The 21,844-nt window shown below is 44.3% G+C and overlaps 1 long non-coding RNA gene across 1 annotated transcript in view; it reads left to right on the forward strand.

The window, feature by feature from the left end:
- LOC109551565 (uncharacterized) overlaps positions 1 to 21,844 on the forward strand; it is a 196,117-nt gene that overhangs the window by 146,161 nt on the left and 28,112 nt on the right. Inside the window, exon 6 of the long non-coding RNA XR_012334266.1 lies at positions 20,920 to 21,027. This is a non-coding gene — a long non-coding RNA (uncharacterized lncRNA). The remainder of the gene's footprint in view (positions 1 to 20,919; positions 21,028 to 21,844) is intronic.

The raw sequence follows: 21,844 nt of genomic DNA on the forward strand, positions 1-21,844 counted from the left end.
GCAGGTGTTTAAATGCGTGATGGTAAGAATTTGCCTTTCCTGAGTGGAGGGAATGACTTCAGAAGGCCTAACATTTTTCCTCTTCATTCTTGAAACCCAGACAGCACTGGGAGCCCATGAGCCCCTGATGGCGATTGTGGGATGAAAGGTCTTAATTGACAAAAGAGCCCCTTGGCTAAATTCTCGTCTCTGTAGAACTTGTCAAAAGTGTTCGGTTTCAAGCCAAAAAGCTGCCAGAAGGAAGGCCAATCACTAATGACAGAAAGATTAGGAGAGCAGAGATCTGCTGGCTGCCCAAAAGCACATAATGAGGCGGAGCTCGGGGGTCGGCTAAGGGCAGTTCGCCCACGCGGATCCCCACGAGGAGTGGTCTGGTACCTGGCACCCATCTCTGCGTACCCTTGCTTCCCACCCGCGGAGCAGTGACTTGTCTCTGCTGTAAGAAACTGAAAATATGATGATCTGAGTATATTTCTAATTCGGTGTCTTTTTTCTCATTGTGCGTCTGCACTGTTCCAGGCTTCGGAGTAAATGGAGGCGTAGAGGAAACAAGTGGCCGCCCAGGGTGTTTGCTGGGGCACCCTATCGGGTGGGTCCCCTGTACTCCACTGGCAAATACGTGTGCAGACACACACACACACACACACACACACTCACACACGCAGAGTAGACCCTACACAGCCCATTGCGGGTTTTCTGCAGGCTGTAGAAAACCTCCAGGGAAATTCCTTGCTTTTCTGAGTTATGTATAGAGCTATGAATATGCTATTGGAGTTCAGCTGAGGCAGTTTAACGAAGGGGCGGACTTAAGACATGTGGATGGTCCTGAAGACCGTTGTGCCCAGGCCCTGGTGGTGGCGGCTCTTGCTTGCCCCTGGCTGTGAGGGCAGTTGTGCAAAGCTCCGTGTTAGATCCAGAGGCGGTGGGGACTTTGTGCAAAGCTCCGTGTTAGATCTAGAGGCGGTGGGGACTTTGTGCAAAGCTCCGTGTTAGATCTAGAGGCGGTGGGGACTTTGTGCAAAGCTCCGTGTTAGATCTAGAGGCGGTGGGGACTTTGTGCAAAGCTCCGTGTTAGATCTAGAGGCGGTGGGGACTTTGTGCAAAGCTCCGTGTTAGCTCTAGAGGCGGTGGGGACTTTGTGCAAAGCTCCGTGTTAGATCTAGAGGCGGTGGGGACTTTGTGCAAAGCTCCGTGTTAGCTCTAGAGGCGGTGGGGACTTTGTGCAAAGCTCCGTGTTAGATCTAGAGGCGGTGGGGACTTTGTGCAAAGCTCCGTGTTAGCTCTAGAGGCGGTGGGGACTTTGTGCAAAGCTCCGTGTTAGCTCTAGAGGCGGTGGGGACCCTGTGCAAAGCTCCGTGTTAGATCTAGAGGCGGTGGGGACTTTGCGCAAAGCTCCGTGTTAGATCTAGAGGCGGTGGGGACTTTGTGCAAAGCTCCGTGTTAGATCTAGAGGCGGTGGGGACCTTGTGCAAAGCTCCGTGTTAGCTCTAGAGGCGGTGGGGACTTTTCCCATTGACTTTTCCGCAGCCATAGCCCCTGTTGTGCCGAGTCACCAGAAGAGGCCGGATGAAGGAATGGACTCGAATCTCTCAATCTTGGGACTTACTGTTGGTTCTGATTACCTAGAAAAGAAGTTGGAGTTTGGCTAAAGAGGCATTTTGAGTGTTTCTGTATTCTCCTGAACTGTGGAATCGCTGTCTCTACCAATACCCTGCCCCCAACTCCTAGCCACCGAGGGGAGTTCGTCTTCACCTCCTGCACTCCCGAGCCTCTGTTGGGTTACAGCAGTGAGAGCGTGGCAAAGGCAGAGGATCCAGGAAGAGTTGATGGATTTCCAGAAAGTTCCTGGAGGGAAAGGGGTAGGTGGGCAGGGAGAAAGGTGAGCTCCAGCTGAGACTGGCTGGAAGGGGTCTTTTTGACAAGAGTGGAGAGAAGGAGAGAGGTTTTAGGAGGAGTCGACGTGTAACGGAGAAATGAAAAGAAAAAGAACATTTGGAAAGAAGACTTTCTGGGGTCCTTTATGTGCTTTTGTTTGTTTATTTGTTTTTAGTTCATAGAATTCCCTTTGGGATTTTATAGAGACCCTGGTAGAATATATTAATTGCTTTTCTAATTAAAACCTTGGATGTCAGACAGTATTTCTTTGCATTCAACACCTTGCCAGGGATGGGTGGCAGGACGTCCAGTTTATGTGGGGGACATATGTAACCGAAGCCCTGTCTGCAGGCTGCTGGGCGTTAGTGCTAAAAGGGACCTGCATCAGAGACCCAAGTGCCCAGATGTTTGCTTCCTGCCGCGCTGAGTTTCTCCACACAAGTCTGGTGTGTTGGATGTGGAGACATCCCAGTGTCCCACTGCGATGCCCTCAGACCACAAGAGTCAGGGCCTCCAGTAATAGCTGGAGTAAACCAGGGACATACGTATCATCACACGCGCTTGTGCCTGCTTTGAATCAGTTCACTCTTTGAAGTAAATGGCTTGTTTTCAACCTTTTGTGTAACCAAGGCAGGGCAAGGACTTTAACACTAGAAAACACACTTTTCTGTTTTTTGAAAAGTGCCGCTATTTTCAAAAACAAAAGAGAGCAAAGCCATCACCACAAAGTGAAATGGTCAGCGTTTGCCTGGTAATTTTCCATCTGTGCCATAGCGACTTTCACTAGCAATTTAAAAAATCCTGTCATAAGCAGAAAACACATTTGGCCACGAAAGTAAACTCCCTTCTCTGCTAGTGATTGAATGTGACTTCCAGGTTTATAAACTCACAGGCCACTCACGTCGCGTTAGTTGTTGAACTGGGGCGAGGTTTGGCTTTGAAAGATGTTTACAATATTTTTCAAGTTTTGTAATAAGCGAGTGTCCAGTGAAATTCAACATGTGGAGAGCAGGAACGGGGTGGCCTGACAGTTTTCTGCTTGTGTTTCCAGAGTCAGCTGCCTGCATTTCCAGCCCAGGGTTGCTGCCTCAGTCGAAGATAGAGGCTTAAATAATATCAAAATGACGTGGTGATGCCAAACTAGAAGATGTTGAGAGATGTTATCTACAGCATTCTACATGCCAACGCTAAGTCAAATCATCCTTTCTCAAAGTTTAGCAGATTAAAGTTTTACATTTGCCGTGGGCAGGAAGCCAGCCATTTCTGGAAACATAAGAAAGGTACAGATCTGTATCTTCTTTATGTTTTCATGTAGTGCGAATTCACTCTGCTCAAATTATTCTATTTGAACCTGGTCTGGGAACCTGGGTTGGCCAGTAGCTGCAGCATCTGTAGAATGACTCAGTCATCCTGGTTGACTGTATCCTGGTGGCTCCCAGCCCTCAGCCTGGCTCCCAGCCACCATCGCCAAGATGTCCTGGGCTGGCCCTTCATGGACGCTGCCCCCAGGCCCCTGGCATTTGGAAGACCCTGTGGCTTTGGCTGTGAGGTGGAGCCTCTGATGGGAATGCAGAGAGGGTGGCAGAAGTGGGATAAGGTGTTTCCTGGGGTCCTCAGATGCAATAAGACACGCAATCAATCTGTGCAACTCCAGGGCTGTCTGTTAGCAACTGTTTCCCCTGTTCCTTCCATGATGTCTCCCAGGCTGCTGCATCGTGCTCTCTGGGGTAGCCCCTCTTCATTTCAAGCCTGCACTTTGTACATTTTTTTTTTTTTTTACCAGATTCAGTACAAAAATGTTAACAAGGGTGGAGGAGGAAAAGGAAGACGTACTGATTGGCTTTAACGCCCCCCACCCCTGCTCCCCAGGTCCTCATGACCTTCTCCATCTGTGTCTCTGTCCGTGCTGGTTGCATGGCGTTTCACCCTTCCTCCTTCCTAGTCAAAGTGTTCAACATGCTACATTCCTTGCTGAAGTCAATGTAAGTTAAAATCATTTTGAGAGTTGATCTAAGATACCTAAATATTAGTTAGGCATGTGTTTGACTGAATGTAGTAGAAAACCTGAAGATGTTTACAAAATAAGGAATTTATTCGTGTCAGGTAACAAGAAATCTTAGTGTGGCCGAAACAGGGCTAATGCCCAGGCTCCATCTACCTTCCTGCTCTGCCATCCTCAGTGTGTGTGTGTGTGTCTTCATCCTCATGGTGGCAAGATGGCTGCTGCACCTCCAGGCACTGTATTCCAGGCAGGAAGAAAGGAGATGAATGAAGGAAAAAGAGCAAAAGACTGAAATGGACAGACCTACTGTGTTTTTCCTTTTTAAAAAGCTTTCTGGGACACTGTCCTAAGACGTCTGCTTACATCTCATAGCCCAGAAGTGGCTCTCGTATCTACCCTTTGCTGCACAAATTCTGTAGCTTCCGTATTAGAGGAAGGGACTGTATGACTCTCGAGCAGCTTTGTGAGGACTTTAATACTGTTTAAGATAATCCATAGCAAATAGCAAACCCATAGTGAATAAACATCGCAGTTCTGACATGTAAGCAGACCTGAGAAGGGTTTAAATTAAAGAGTCGGGATTACCTATGTGCAGGTGACCCTCTGTGTGAGCTGGTCTGAGAAGCTGCAGCTTAGCCAGTGTCCCTGGCCTGATGCGGGTAGTACCTCCTTTCACCTTTCTCCAAGTCGTTACTATGAAAAAGCTGGAAGGGTTTTATGGGAATACCTGCATATCCATGACCTAGATCCTACTGTTAACAATTTCCTACGGGTGTCTTATCATATAGCTCTCCATCCACCAAAGCCCCCATCAAGATATAAAACAGAAAAGTTCCCTTATTCCCCCTTCACAATCAGACAGCTGCTGTTTGGACTTTATCAACATCGATGACTTGGCCTGTTTGGGGACTTCGGATTAATGGAGTCCCACAGCAGATATTCTTTGAGTAAGAAACTCAGGATAATATTTTTGACAATCACCCAGGTGTATCATTGCAAAAGCTAATTTATTTCACTCATTTTATCAGAACCGAGCAAACTCTGGATCCTGATTGGGTCCAAATCACCTATTTCCAAGGCTTATTTTTTAAAATCTCTATAGGGAGCAAAGAACTTTAAAGCTATCAGAGCAATGCTGCTCTTCTCTGTGGCAAAGAGAACGTAAACCCCTGGAAATAAAAATCTTTATTTCACAAGAAGGAATGTGGGTTTGGGAACTTCTAAATGACTTATTTTTTATTTCATGTCTCTAAGAGATATAAATTAGCAGCAGCAAAATCTTATGGCCCTTTGAGTGCTTCAGCCCGTGAATTGTAAGTTAAAGTTTGTTTAGCCGTTCGGTGGGGTTTAACCATACCGGAAAGAGCTGTTAAGTATTTTATGGTGTCTAAACACGCTTGCAACCCTGGGCGCCATTCTTGTCCCCTGACACATTTTTGTTCAAGTGAGAAAGGGAACGACAGAATGAACATAAAAATATTCCCAGTTAACAGAAGTTTAAATGAATTAAAAAAAGAAAGAACACACATGTTTGCATTTAGACATGGTATAGGGCCAACTTTTTCACGAAGAGCTCCTTATTACTTTTGCTCTAAGTGATTCTCTGAATGTTCAGCGTTTGACAAGGGGAATTCCCCTCCCCTGCTCTCCCTGCCTGATAGTCTATATTAAACTAATTGCTTTATTTTAACAAGGGGGACCCTGTTTCCCCAACCATCCTTCTGGTCCACAGCTTGAACTTCAACTCTGAGGATCTTTGCTGAGAGGTAATTGCACCACCGATATGATTTAAGGCACTTTCGTTCTGGTGCGTGAAGTCTTCCCCGTCTCCAGAAACATCGTTAACTCTCCAAGGGTCAGATTCCCATCCTACATAATTCTTGGAGAGTCACATAAAAAATCTGGCCCAGAGTTTCCTTATCATTTATAATTTTCAAAATACTCTCAGAGACACAGAACTATCTAGTGTTTCAGAGATGAACAATTTGCTGTTTTTCACGAATAAAAATTCTCTGAAGAGTAATGCAAGGAAGCCCGTAGGATTAGGACTGTCACAGGGAGATTATAAATAACTCGCCACCATAACCTGCGCTGCCCTCGTCTCAGGCCCGCATTCATAAACACCCGCTTCATCAGCGTCTTCTCAAAAAGTCCTCACGATCGAAGTGAACACACGTGGAGAACTGGCATGAGGTGAGGGATTGACCTTCCTGCCGTGGATGGAGAAGCGGAGCTGGGCACCACTCTGAGGGCCCCCAGCCTCGAGACTCAAGGTTCTCCTTCTCTGGAAAGTTCCCCCGACCCGCCTGCTCTGAAGTCCAGGGCAGCAGCATTGAGTTCTGTGGTTGGTGTAGCCTGTGTTTTCCTCCCACCTCCCCCATTTTCCCGGCAAGATGCTTTCTGCACTTGTGTACTTACACACACACAGGCACCTAAAACACACATCCACGCCCCACAGAGAACTCCACATACATCCCACATCCAACTCCGATATGCAGACACACATGCACACACGCTTTCAAAGTGAGCAGCATTATGTTTAATTTATTTACGTTCTCTCCGGTCCTTACTCCTTAGGAAGAATCTCGTTCTTTTGTGGTGGGCTAAAGCAAATACTAACTCTTTTGGAAGGCGTTGGGTCCGTCAGTGATGTAAACACAGTGTATATCCAGGCAGCTTCAGCCAATGGAACGCGGAGGAGCTGGCCTCTGAAGACCCAGGTCCTGCCCTGGCTCCGGCACGTTTCAGCGAAAGCATCTTGGACAAGGTAGTTTGCTTCTCTGTGGCTCAGTGATCCCACCTGCAAAGTGGGAATAAAATGATCCACCCACAGCATTATCGTGAGGCTCTGTAAGACGCAAGCATTTTAAATCTGTAAAATACAGAAGAGTTATCTCCGCCACCAGGCAGCCGTCTCCTCCTCGGCGAGGATCACACCTGAGCAAGGCGGCTCTAGGATCCCAAGGAAAGTGCTAGGATGAGCGGGAACACACCTTCCAGGAAACAGAAGTGAAGTGAGATCTGTGCAGAGGTCTCTTTAGCTCTTTGCTATTAAAGGGGCTGGTGTGGGGACCGTGGCTGGGCTGCTTTACTGCTGGTGGGCTTGATGCTGGGGGCTTAGCGCACTGCGGGGAAGCAGACAGCAAAGGCTGGCCGTGCAGAGCTCGAGGGGAGACAGGAGGCTTCCTAGAATCTTCAGGAGACCCGGTGCTGCCATTCACCCCTCCCAGGACTGCAAATCCTCCCTGCGCACGTCTTCCCTTTCCTTTGGTTCTCCACTGGGAATCCTCCCCAGATGCCAGCAGGGGATGTGCCCCTCCACACAGCACCAGTGACCATGGTGCGGAGAGAGCCAGGGACCACGGCCAGTGCATGGGGGAGGGAAGGAGGAGGGATGCTCAACCCGTGTCTTACACTCAACGTCAAATAACTTGCTTGTCGGAACTATCAGTCCATTTCAGATAAGCCCAGGGCATGGCATTCTTGCTCCTTTCAGAGAGCAGCGTCTCATTTCATTATTGGAACTGGGGAGAGGAGATGGGTTTCCTATCCCACCACCTCACGAGGCTCAGCGCTCTGCTGTGCTGATTTCCGCACTCCCCAGATCCTTTGCAGCATGCTCCCTGGGCCTCTTGTTCTCGGTGCCTTTGATCCTTTTCTTTTCTTGTCTCCATCCTTCTGCTGGTGCTGTGGTTTCTCATGGAGTGTCCCTCCGCTCGTGGGCCCTTGCTTTCAACCCAACTCTTTCTGTTATTTTTCATTTTTGAATCCTGTCCAACCACAAATTTCCCATTTCTCTCTGTGGCTAGTTGGTAGCTGATGGAAACCCAGTGGCAATCAGGCTATAGGTTGGCACAGCTCCAATTCCTGAGCGAGTAAGTGATGCCTTGGCCAGAGAGATTGTCTCCAAAACACTCAGCCATCTATTAATCTAGCATGGGCGTGGCATCAGTCGCCTGGGGAAAAGGACAGACGTTTGGTGGGGTCTGGATAAACTCACCGTCAGCATTACGAAAACGGTCCCTGGAGGAAGTCCTGCTGATGGGTACGTTTATCAATATCGCGTGGGTGGTACAGTTTGCTCCGGAATGGCCAAGCCCGCCTCCTCCTAAAGCCTCTGGCTCCCCAGCGCCACCCACGCCTCCTACTGCGGATGTGATCCTGTCCTGTGCTCTGCCCTGACTGCACCCTTACGCTGAACTTGCTGCAGTTATTTGTTTACAGATCTGTCTTCTGCTAGATCAGGGCTCAGCAACGTTGTTCTGTAAAGGCCAGAGAATAACTACTTTAGACCTTGTGGGCTACACGGTCTCTGTCTCAACTGCTCAACTCTGCGGTGATGGCGTCAAGCGGCCGTAACCGTATGTAAACAAGTGGTGTGGCCATGTTCCAATAAAACTTTATTCATGGACATTAAAGTTTGTATTTTATCTAATTTTGACATGAAATATTATTTTTCTTATTTTTAAAAACCATTTAAAACTGTAAAAACAACTTTTAGCTCACAGGCTGTAGATAGACAGCAGGCGATTGGACCCACCCACCGTAGTTTGTTGAACCCTGCACTTTCTAGAGTGTAAATTCTGCGGGCTGGACTTTTCATATTTGTTTGTATATTCTAGAAGCTTGGCCCATGGTACTTAATAAATACTTGTTTAATAAAAGAGTAAACTAAAGAATTTCTTCTGAATGTATATCATAAATATAATGCATGTTTATTAACTCGTATTATAATATTATATAACATTATAATATAATAACAGATTGTACTATATAAATATAATACTATAAACTTATATTTGCCTAGCTCTTTACAGCTGGACAGACACCTTCACAAACTCTGCTCCTTTTGTCTGTGTGCCTGTGACGTCGGAAGGGAATGCAATGAGCCTGTGTTACAGATGGTGGGGTTTATCCTAGGGTGCATTTCGGCTTTTGTGAGCACATCATACAAACACTGATTTCCAGTGGTGTCCAAATAATTACCCGTATAGAAAATGCCTTCCTGGTTTTTGTTTTCGTTTTTTAAACTTTAATTACTTCTGGAGATGTTTCAGGTGATTTTTTGACACGATAGGTAATGTGTCAGTTCTCCAGAACACATTTTAGCTTCTTGGGGACTTTAGTTCACATCTGGGAAGAGAGAAAATCCCATCAGTCTTCATGAACAAGACGTCGGCGTGCAGTCTGGACCATCCACTGTCAGTGGGGTCGTCTCTGAAGGAAAAGGATGCCATCCATGGGGGTCAGGTGAGCCTCAGGTGCGGATCGTGGCCGAGCTGGCTGTTCTGTATTGACCACAGAGCCCAGGTTTATTCTCGGTCCTTCTCAGCCTGCTCTGTGCCCAGGGACGCTGGCATCCAGTTGGGTTTGACCAGTGGACAACACCTGTGGGATATCAGAGGGTGGGGCAGAAAGAGGTTGGACGCTCACCCACCTGTCCTGGGTCGGCAGTGCCCATGTCCCCCGCGGGGAGCACCGCTTGCCTTACCTTTTGGTGGGGGGTAATCGTTTTCCCTGTTGCTACTGGAGTACCTGACTGACCCCCGAACCTGCGCAAACCTCTGTAATGATCTTTTCATTAAGAGTTTTCCAGGCGAACCGTCTGCCTCCTATGTGGACCCGGCTGGCCAAGCCCTCTATGAGGTTTGACTGCAGGACCCTGGGAACTGGTAGTTGGGGGCCCCAAGTCAGAGCCATAACTTCAGAAATTCTCCTGCCCAAAACTTCCTCTTTGGGTCACAACCGTAGACGTTTCTTTGACTTTGCCCCCACATCACAGTGACGGAGCCTCAGTCACCTCTCCTCAGAGGGGGCATGAGGAGCTGGGTTTGCTGTGTCGCGCTCTGCTGTGACGTGCTGGCCACAGGCCCTGGCGGGAGCTTGGCTCATCTGAGCAGTGGGAGTGGGGCTGTAGGGAGAAAGGAAAGCTGGGACCCTGCTTCCGGGACAGAGCCTTCAAGGGCCAGGATGAGGGCCTGAGGCACCCATGGCGGGAAGGAGGGGAGAAACTGGACCCTGCGGGAGCTCAGAGACTGGAGTTGGGGATACTAATGATAATTTGTGTCTACTTTTTCACGTTTTCACCACCACGTATGAGCCCTCTGGTGTTTTTCATATTGGTATTTCTCCCCTCATCATTCCAATAGCTTTTAAAAAATTGAAATATAGTTGATTTAGGGTTAGTATAGTTGATTTACAATGTTGTGTTAAGTACTGCTGTACAGCAAAGTGACTCATTTCTACACATATATTTATTCTTTTTTATATTCTTTTCCATTATGGTTTATCCCAGGACATTGACTGTATTTCCCTGTGCTACACAGTAGGAACTTCCAGTGGTTTTTGATGTGAGTTTTACTAAAATCAGTGCTTGTATCTGTGGATTGGTACTACTGTTTTCCTATTTTTTATTTTTTTCATTTCTGCTTTTAGTTGTAGAAATTCCTTCTTTCTGTTTTCCTTAAGTTCATTCTGTTGTTTTCTTTCCAAGTTCTTAAACTGTATGCTTACTTCGCTCATCTTCCATATTTCCTTTTTAGCAACATCAGTATCTAAAGCGACCCTTTCCCTCCGAACATGCCTTTAATTGCGCCTCATGGGTTTTGATGTATGTTGTTTTCTAAATGTTCTGCTATTTTGATCTTGATTTTTCAGTGACAGAAGAATTTAAAATTTTAAAAATATTTCTAGATGGTAGGTTTGTCTTCTAGTTTCTACTTGTATTATTAATTTCTCATTTTATTGCATTATGATCAGAAAATGTTAGTTTTACTTTTTTAATTTAAAATATGTTTGGAGGTCTTCTTTCTGGCTGACTAGAGTCAATTTTTGTGACTATTAATAGGTCATTTGGAAAAAAGAGTTATTCTCTGATTTTAGGATATAGAGTGTGATATATAGCAATTACCTCATATGTTGTTTAGGTTTTCTGTTTGTGTGTGTGTGTGTGTGTGTGACTACACACATTCAACTTTTCACCTTAAGAGTTTTTCACTTATTTAATTTTTTGTTTCTACTTTCACCACGTTCCACTCTTTCCCATACATGAATTTTGCAAAGGCAACAAAATCCACGTCTGACAGGTCGTCCTATCTCTCCAGATCAGATGAGCTCAGAGCAGCATCTTGGCCCTGACATGTTATGCAGAGGCACAAGGCCAGCCTTTGAAAGCACAAACGGGGGAAATTTGGAAAGGAAGAGTGATTTGTCATAACAGTCGGTATGACTTAGATTAGCACATCTTTGGCTTGGGACCCAGTGGTTGAATTTTCTTATACGGCAGGGATGTATCAACACGGGGCCTCAGAATACTTACCTGCACAGTGGCCAGGAAGGGCCAGGTGCCACTGTCTGCTTGTACTCCTATTTTCGCCTTCCCGTTTTCTAAAAGATGTGAGCACTCATCAAGGCACGTAAATATTAGAGCCAGAGCACGAATGGGTTGCCCTAGATCAGGCCAGGTTGCCATAGATTCTGAGCAAAATTAGTATCTTGGAGTTTATGATTACTTGGTTACAAATGCACCTATAAGGAAAATAGAATTTTTTAAACCATAAGTAATTGAAGATTATAGATGTTTTAATATTCTATTATGGGATATCACATATTGGAATTGTTATTTCAGACATTTTAGCAAGTTTTTAATTAGAATGGATGAACATACAGATTATTTAAAAAAAAACAAACTTGGAAGTGTAATAATTTCAGAGTCATTTTGTTACGTTAACTCATGGAGAATCATTGCAGTGGTGCCAGAGGAAGGGAGCGGGTCAAGGTCCTGTTAGTTTCCTTGTTTAAGTGTAACGGCTGAGCTTTGGAGATTATGAACCTGTAAGCTTGAAATCAATCCCCAGCAACATTCTAGATCAGATCACTGAGTTAACATCTGCCAGCAGAGATCACCCATGGAAAGGGCAAAGCCCACCACTTCTTTTCGTTGGGGCTGTGACGAAGAACTAACAGATGGGAACATAGAGTGAATGGCCACAAAACATCGAAACCTCTCTTCTTACGGCTGCCGAGGCCCAAGCTGAGTGGGGAAGGAGAGATCATTCCAAATCTTGTTAAATATTTCGCCTAAATACTATTGGTAATGTTCTTGTCAACTAGAAGAGACAGCCTAACCCACTAACGGCCTCCTGTGATAAGGAAGCAGCAGGGCAGAGAGAATAAAAGTGCAGGTTCCGGAATCAGATGACCTGGATTCCGAACCACTCGTGCTCTGTCGTGGCGTCGAAAGGTTATTGTTTCATTCATGAATTAATTTACCATTTCAGCAAGTATTATTGAGCTCCTAATATGTGCTTGATACATTTGTAGGTTTGGGGGAACCAATAGTAAACAGGATTCTATAAATGAATGAAGGAATGAATTCCTGTCCTCTTGAAACTTATATCATGAAGCTTATATCGTTGGCAGTAAAAAACTACATAAAATATATGGCTGTCAGACTGTAATTGGCACTAGACTAAGAATGAAGCTGGGAAAGAGGGTAATTACAAGGAACAGGGTTTTTATATTAGAGCATCAAGGAAAGTCCTCACTGGGAAAGTGATATCTTAGCAAAGACTTGAAGGAGCAATTCAGGCCAAGGGAACAGCAATTGTAAGCATTCTGAGGTCGGAATATGTCTGCTAATTTGAAAGCAGAAAGGAAGTCAGAATAAATGACAGGTGAGATCAGGGTTAGTCTGGGTCTAGGCAAGGACAAAAGTATAGTTTTTTTTTTTTTAATGCTGCAAGATGTTTATGATTGAGAAATTTTGTAGTATTTTGTTTAGAATCTCATTCCATTTCCCAGAAAATCAGATGTCCTAATCATACATTGACATCAAAGTTTAATCATATTATTTTTTACCTTTTTTTTTTAACCATTCTTACATTTAACATTTTTTAAAGTGTACTACTCAGTACTGTTTAGTGTATTCACGTTGCTGTGTAACAGATCTCTACAACTTTTTCATCTTGTAAAACTGACTCAATACCCCTTGAACAACTCCCCAGTCCCCCTCCCCCCAGCCTCCGGCAACCACCCTTCTACTTTCCATCTCTATGAATTTGGTTAGTTAGATCCTTCATAGAGGAATCATACAGTATTTGTCTGTCTTTATGCCAGTACCATACTCTTTTGATCACTGTAGCTTTGTAATACGTTATGAAATCAGGAACTATGATGCTTCCAACTTTGTTCTTTTTTAAGATTGTGTTGGCTATTTGGGGTCCCTTAACATTCCACATGAATTTTAGGATTTTTTTTTTCCTGTTTCTGCAAAAAATGCCATTGGCATTCTGACAGGGATTGCACTGACTCTGTAGATTGCTTTGGGGACACTGTAATGGGGGCATTTTACCAATTTAAGTCTGAAGTCTAGTTTTAGTATTTTAAATCTTCCAATCCATGAACATGGAATGCTTTCCATTTATTTTTCTCTAATTTCTTTCAGCAACATTTTCAGCTTTCAGTGTACAAATCTTTCACTTCCTTGGTTAAGTTTATTACTGAGTATTTTATTCTTTTTGACGATGCTGTGAAAGGGATTGTTTCCTTGGTTTCCTTTTCAAAATGTTCTCTGTTAGTATGTAGACAGGTAACCCATTTTTGTCATACTCACTTTTTGAATAGGGAAATTTAATACAAAAATTATTAACTAGTAAAAGAAGGATTACCTACTAAGAGATAGCGAGAACCCTAAAGGAAATGGAAATAGCAGATGTAGGGAGAGCTACTGAGGGCTGAGTCAGAGCACCTGAGGAAGGTGAAGCTGGATGGTCCTCTCCCATCCCAACATATTCAGACTCATTGGAGACGGTATGACATGATCCCCTGGGTAATCTGGGAGTGGGCATCTTTGGATCCCTGGCAGCTGAGCTATAAGAGAAAAATCAAACACTATCACCTCCCCCTGCAGTGCCCTCTGCTGACAAAGCTGGGCCTTGCACCAGGAGAATATCCCAGGACCTGCTCCAGCATCAGAAGGCAGGCAAAGAAGGATGCATTTGTAGCTAAGAAGCCACCGTGACACCTGGCACAGGAGGTGCTGGGGGCTGCTTTCACTGGAGCTCATACACCATTAAAGGGCTTTTATGAAGAGCAAGACAGGATGCCTTTAGAGAGTTTTGAGCAGAAGACTGACACGATCTCAGTCATGCTCTCAGCAGGATGGTTCTGGTTGCTGGCTTGAAGATGGACTGGTGGCAGGTGCGGGGGAAGCCCACTAGGAGGCTGTTGCAATAATAGTAAAATAATAATCTAAACATGTCATTAAACCTTTATGTAATAAAGGTATCTAACTGGGACTCTCATGATATCTTGGCTAACTTTATCATGGTTAACTCTAGGTCTAAATAAGAAGCAAAGTATTTTTTAAGGAAGATTTTAAAAATCAGTCACCATGAAATACATGCTGATTTTTCTAGTAGGTGAAAAGATACAGCAGCAAAAGCAAAAATAAACAAGTGGACTACATCAAACCAAAAAACTTCATACAAAAAAGAAACATGTATAACCGAATCACTTTGCTGTACATCTGAAACTAACACAGCATTTGTAAATCAACTATATTCCAATAAAATTTTTTTTAAAAAAGAAACCATCAGGCTTCCCTGGTGGTGCAGTGGTTGAGAGTCCGCCTGCCAATGCAGGGGGCACGGGTTCGTGCACCGGTCTGGGAAGATCCCACATGCCGCGGAGCGGCTGGGCCCGTGGGCCATGGCCGCTAAGCCTGCATGTCCGGAGCCTGTGCTCCGCAGTGGGAGAGGCCACAGCGGTGAGAGGCCCGAGTACCGCAAAGAAAAAAAAAGAAAAGAAACCATCAACAACATGAAAAGGCAACAAACATACAGAATGGGAGAAAATATTCGCAAATCACACCTATGATAAGGAGTTAATATCCAAAATATATAAGGAACTCATACAACTCAATAGCAAAAAACCAAGTAATCCAATTTAAAAATGGGGAAAGGACCTAAATAGACATTTTTTTCAAAGAAGATACACAGATGGCTAACACGTACATGGAAAGATGCTCAACATCACTAATTGTCAGGGAAATGCAAATTAAAACTACAAAGAGCTATCACTTCACACCTCTTTACGGTGACTGTTAACAAAAAGACAAGAAACAAGAAGAATTGGCAAGGGTGTGGAGAAAAGGGAACCCTTGTGCACTGTTGGTGGAATGTAACTTGGTGTAGCCCCTATGGAAGACAGTACAGAGTTTCCTCAAAAAACTAGAAATAAAACTACTATATGATCCAGCAATGCCACTCCTGGGTATGTATCTGAAGGAAACGAAATCACTATCTTGAGGAGATCGCTGCAACCCCATGTTCAATGAAGCGTTATTCACAGTAGTCAAGGCATGGAAACCATCTAAGCGCCCACTGATGGCTGAAAGGACAAAGAAATGTGGTACATATGTACACACCACACTTGTGACCACATGGAGGAAGCCTAAGGGCACTTTGTATTATTCCCACTCAGAGAAAGACGAATACTGTCTGATCTCATTTACATGTGGAATCTTAAAACACAAAACTCATGTAAACAGAGAACAGTTTGGTGGCTTCCAGAGGTAGTAAAATGAATGAGTCCTAGGAGAGTAGTGTGCAGCATGGTGACTATGATTAACAACACTGTACTGCATATTTGAAAGTTGCTAAGAGCGTACATTTTAAAAGTTTTCACCACACATACAACAAACAATTGTAACTATGTGAGGTGATGGATGTGTTTACTAACCTTATTGTGGTAATCATTTCACAATATATACATACTTTATATCACCACATTGCACACCTTACATTTACACAATGTTATATATCAATTATATCTCAATAAAGCTGGAAGAAAAATAAACGAAAAATATGTAGTAGAAAGCCCTCCTTCTACCTCTATCTGCTATCCATCTCACTCCCATAAAACTTTTGTTTGTTTCTTGTGCATCTTTCCAGAGTTTTTAAATATAAATACTAGCAAACACAACTATATATTTTTTTTATCTCTCCTTTCATTGTTCCTCAAACGGAATATACGATACTCTCAGGTTTTTCACCTTTGCTTTTTCCACAAAATTATAGATCTGGAGATTTTTTCCATATCAATATATAGAAAGACTCCTCATTTTTTCAAATAACTGCATGTTCCATAATTTAAATAGTTTTAAAATAATGGAAATTTGGGGTGTTTCCAGTCTTTTGTTATTATAAACAATGCTGCAATGGAAAGCCTTCTTTATATGTCACTTTGCACGTGTGCAAGTCTACCTGTAGGGTAAAGTTACAGACGGGAAATAATGGATTAGAGGGTAATATGCATGATAATTCTGATGGCTATTGCCAAATAGAGCATTGCTGGACCAGAAGGAATCTACAGTACCACCACGAGGTATGAGGGGGCCTGTTTCCCCGAAGCCTCACCAGTGAAAAGTACTAACAACTTTTGGAGTTTTGCCAAGGTGATTGATGAAAAATGACATCTTGGTATAGTTTTAATTTGCATTTTTCTTATACTAAGCGCAGTGAGTATCTTTTCCTATTTTTCCTATTTCATATTTTTAAGATATAATTATTCTCTGTTCCTATCCTTTGCCCATTTATCTGTTGGATTGTTGGTCTGGGCTCTGTGTTTTTAAGTCAACTGAGAAATGTTAAGCGCTATAAATTATTTTGGGGTTAAAAATCCCATCACATTTTTAATGTTGTAAAACTTACAATAAGCCTGCTACTTTAATACTAGTAAATATGTCTTATTATACTACAAAATAGTTTCTTTGTTCAGAGGCTGAAATTAGAAATTTCAGACATGGCTCGTGTGTGTGTGTGTGCGCGCGTGCGCACGCGCATATAATGATGGCCTTTTTATAAAGTCACATGAGGCCATAAAACTTTACTCCAAAAAGGGAGACCAAACTCAAGTGAGGTCTCTGGAACACAGCTATGCCGAGGCTTAGGAATAAGGTCTCAGATTAGCCTAAGTGTTGCTCCCACTGAAGGGGATAACATCGCTAATTACACTTCTAATTATTTTAATCTCATTTGTTGAACAGATTCCAGTCTAAATCATTAATAGCAAACCAGATTCCTGCATCGGCTATTTGGATGGTGTACAGGGCATTATATTTATACTGAACTCCATTTTATTAATAATTTTAAAAAGCATAATAGACATGAAATACAATGTCAGAGCTTGTCCTCTTGTCTAACCCCCTCATTTTACATAGGCTATTAATATGGGCTTTGATTTTCATGCCCCCTCTTAATTTTCCTTCACCTTTCAATATGCTTTCAGTTCTTATCAGAACACCTGGTTGTAGATAAGTCCACCCAACTTCCATGCTGCCTGATGCCCTACACACCTCAGCACACAAAAGATCTTTCTTGCTTAGTTCTTGGCTATTCCAGATTTGTAGGGTCACTAGAGGAAATGCTGTAGGACAGTAAAAGTTCTATTTTCTTAAGCTGATAGGCTTCAGTTTCTCCATGGGTCCATTAAGGATTCTTGATTCGAAGTCTCCTAATGTTCCCAGAGATCAAACCGTCGCTGAGTTTGTGAGAGGAGAGAAAGGTGGGGTGATGGGTTCTCCACCTTCCCTGAGGAGAGGGCTGCCCTGTTCGGGGGGCAATGTTAATATTCTGCATAGTTTTGTTATATTCTATTTCCTGAGGTCATAACAGCCTGGGTTCCAATTACATTCCTAGAATAATGAGCCTGTTACAGTAAATGAACATTTTCAAGTGCGACTGAATAACCATCTATTGAATATGACGGCACCTAACAATTTTCCTCTTGGCAGAAGGAAAGAAGGATGCATTTGGGTGACAGGAAGTTGTCTGTGACACGCGATAGAAAAAGGAGGGTGAGAATTTAAGGCGGTTCTGGCGTCTCTCGTGGCCTCTGTTTAGTCAAGGCTGTCGGGAGATAGAGGCTATGGACCCTTTCTGCAAATGTCGAGGCTCCCTGACTCCAAACCGCTTCAGGGTCCTGACCCCAGAAGTCACCTGGTCTAAGTTTGTCCCCTTTCTTCTTTTGAAAGTTGTGATTGACACCAAATGACAGCTCAGGATCCTGGCTTTATTGCCTTAGCACTATCACAAAGAATGGAGTTGGACCAAGTAGCCCGTGTTAAGAGTAACCTTTAGGAATAGATTGTTTTAAATGTTAAAAACATACTTTTAAACAAAGCATGTTCTATGCAACCATACTGCCCCTTGACTTTCTGGTATTTTCATATGGTACTTGTCAAGGCAACTTTGTGACCAGACATACACATGGTGGGTGTTCCCATTAAAAAGGCAAAGAGGAAACGGGTCAGTAGCTGTCGAGTAGGAAGTCCTGATGGAGAAATCCCCTCCATAGGATGCAAAGAAAGGTCCCAGACCAAGGGTGGAAGAGGGGCGGTGAAAGCATTTCCACCTATAGGCCTCTATCTGTGCCTGCTTCTCCTACCAAAGCATTGCTAATCTTGCAACATTTCACATACTGGTGAGAAGAATGTTTTAGTGTAGGATTCCATGTCCCTTTCTGGCCGCACAATTTTCTGTGTGAACTTGCACGAGTTTCCTACCTTTTCTGCATCCGTGTAGACGACCCGAGGTCAACCAGGTAGGAGCTCCAGTTGCGCACTTGGAGCTGGAGGCCAGACGTGGTTATTGTTCGGTGGATGCGCTCTCTTCCATTCCCATCAGAAAAAAGGAACACAACCAGTTTGTATTCGTGTAGAACAGACAAGAACATTTGTTTATAATTGTGTCCCAGGACTCTGTTAGCTTTCCTGGCCTCTGTGTCAGTCCAAGGAAATACGGACCACTGGCCATCCAGCAAAGCATCACATGAATTCATTAAATTGATGGCGTCCTGCTGACTGGACAAGTCAGGCGAGCAGTGGCGAGCCTGTTGGAGGCTTTGGTAAGATACGTGTGCGTCAGAAGGTGGGGGACAAGCCATACAAAAATTCAGGCTGCTGCCATAGAGTTAAGTTTTTAGGGGTCCAGGGGGTGACCAGATGTCCCTCAGAGTAACACATAAAGTGCTGTGTCTCGTATCCCTAGCACACGTTGCCCAGACTGCCTCTTTGACCTCTGCAGGCCACTTTACATGCCTGGGAGGTGCTCAGGCCTGTGTGTTGGATGACATGGAGGATAGAGCAGGGCAAAGCTCTGCGGTGGGTCCTGCTGCCTCAGCCCTGCCCCTGGGGCCATACAATATGGCAGACCCTGCAGTGTCAGCGGTGCCCGTGGGGCTGGATGCCGTGTGGATTTGTGTTAAACCCCCATAGAGGAGTCCGGATGTCTTCTCTGGGGTCCTGGAGGCAGGCCGTGCTAATTCCATCTGCAGGGCACCACAGCCCACAGCCAACGGGACAGCCGAGAGCGAGAGGAACTTAGGACGGGTCCAGGAGAAAGGATGACAGGTTTCAATCTTGGCCCAATAAGTGCCTGCCATGGTGGGGTGTCATTCACCCCACTACCTCCCTTTTGTAAATCTCCTCTCAGGTACCGCCCACAGGTACCATGGAAGAACCGGTCCCCCGCCGGGCAGGCCTCCGTGTGGCAGCCATGGTGGTGGATCCCTTAGGGCTCCTTCGAGCAAAGCTGCTGTGCGGAGTACGGCTGACAGCCTCAAGCCACGCTCCCTGTGGAGCCACCATGGCCGCCATGCCACGGCTGTGTTCCCCAGGCTACACCCAGCCAACGACTGGCAACCACAGTCCCTGGCCACCACTAATCTACTTTCTGTCCCTACAGACTTGCCTGTTCTGAAGGTTTATATTTCATGTAAGTGGAATCATGCAATAGGTGGTCTTTCTTGACTGAGGTCTTTCATTCAGCACGATGTTTCCAAGGCTCCTGATCTTTGCGTAGTTGATATTTATAATCACGTAGTAACTGGCACAGTGTATAACAGTAATGCTTATTCCATAGAGCTGGTATGGAGAGGACATGCATTAGGACACGTAGAATTCTCAGGACAACGCCTGACAGAGTTAGTGCTCAATAAATTACGCTATTTTTTGTCTTTATAAAAAGACCTCATTTTAAAACTGTGTTTTTTCTAACTATAACAGTAGCACATAGATGAAATGGAAGATCATTCACAATAGCCCATATCAACACCATAATCCCCATCACTGCTGCATTTTGGAGCACATATAAAATATATATACACACATATATATAACTTACTGTAAATATATATGCGTATATATAATGTGCTAATGTCACTGAAATATAATTGATTTACAATGTTGTGTTAGTTTCAGGTGCACAGCAAAGTGGTTCAGTTATACATTACTTATATGTCTATTCTCTTTTAGATGTTTTTTCCCTTATAGGTTATTACAGAATATTGAATAGAGTTCCCTGTGCTGTACAGTAGGTCCTTGTTGTGTATCTGTTTTATATACAGTAGTTTGTATCTGCTAACCCTAACCTCCTAATTTATCCCTCCCCCACCTTTCCCCTTTGGTAACCGTAAGTTTGTTCTGTATGTCTGTGGGTCTGTTTCTGTCTTGTAAATTAGTTCATTTGTATCATTTTTTTAGATTCCACGTATAAGTGATATCATATGATATTTGTCTTTCTCTGTCTAACTTACTTCACTCAGTATGATCATCTCTAGGTCCATCCATGTCGCTGCAAAGGGCACTATTTCATTCTTTGTTACGGCTGAGTAGTAGTATTGTATATATGTGCCACATCTTCTTTATCCATTCATCTGTCGACGGACACTTAGGTTGTTTCCATCTTGGCTATTGTAACTAGTGATGCAGTGAACATCGCGAGGTGCATGTATCTTTTCGAATTATGGTTTCCTCTGGATATAAGCCCAAGAAGTGGGATCGTAGGATCATTAATTTAAGCTATTATTGATTGCTTCACTTGTCATAGAAATACTTGTGGAGACAAATGACATTAAATGTCTTATATTCTGGCCTTACTGAAAAATCATCAAATATTTTTTAAAATTTAGGGGTTTTAAAAGAAAAAGTAGTGATTACCACAAGAGTTGACATGAATTGAGATTTTTCCTGTCTCTTCCAGTTTGGACCCCGAGGTTCCTGACGTGCCCTCTGGTTCGGCTACAGCACAAGGTCTGCAGGCAGCGGTCAGACTCACCAGTCTCTTCTGAAATGTAGGAAAACATTTCAGGTTAGTCTGTTTGTTATTTCACTTCAAAACTTAGGTCCCCCAAATGCATTCTAAATATCGGAATTAAATGTGTATTATTCTTATGCTTTTCCTGCTTTATGTTTTTTTCTCCCCAAAGTAGCTTACCACGTCTGAGGCTTGTAGAAACTAATGTTAGAGGTTGCGGAGGGTGGTGTTTTTGTTTTGCTTTTGTCCGTGCTGTGGCTTATGGGATCTTAGTTCCCCGACCAGGGATTGAACCTGGGCCCTCAGGAGTGAGAGCACGGAGTCCTAACCACTGGACGGCCAGGGAATTCCTGGGATGGTGTTTAAAGTACTCCTGGAGAAGGAATTAGGCTAGAAACCAACTGAACTGCCCACCTTTCTGCACTCCTGATTCCTCTATTGCTGACTAGGGTGTGGGGAGGATGGTCATTTCCTGTGCAAGGATCCCCAGCCCTTTAGGGGGCGCCCTGAGGACAGTGGCTGCTGGCCCCTGAGGAGAGCAGCCCAGCTGGGGCTGAGGCAAAGCCGAGGCCCTTGGGGCCTGTGTCCCCTGAGCTCGGGGAGGCTGGTCCTGACCCCCACGCCCCGTGCTGTGACGATGGCTGTTGTGTGTTGGTGAGGCTTAGCTCTTGATTTCAAATTCTCTGGACTCCTGAGTCTTGCCCTTGGAACACCCAGGACACCCAGGGAGAAACCGCTCGGATGCCCGGGAGGGAACACTGCTGGTTTCCACAGCAACCGAAGACTTAGGGCAGTCCTCCTTGGGTAGAGTTTCTGTTAATTTTTTAATGAATTTATTTTTTTTTTTGCGGTACGCGGGCCTCTCTCTGTT

Source organism: Tursiops truncatus, chromosome 10, assembly GCF_011762595.2.
Source record: "Tursiops truncatus isolate mTurTru1 chromosome 10, mTurTru1.mat.Y, whole genome shotgun sequence".
NCBI lineage: Eukaryota > Metazoa > Chordata > Mammalia > Artiodactyla > Delphinidae > Tursiops > Tursiops truncatus.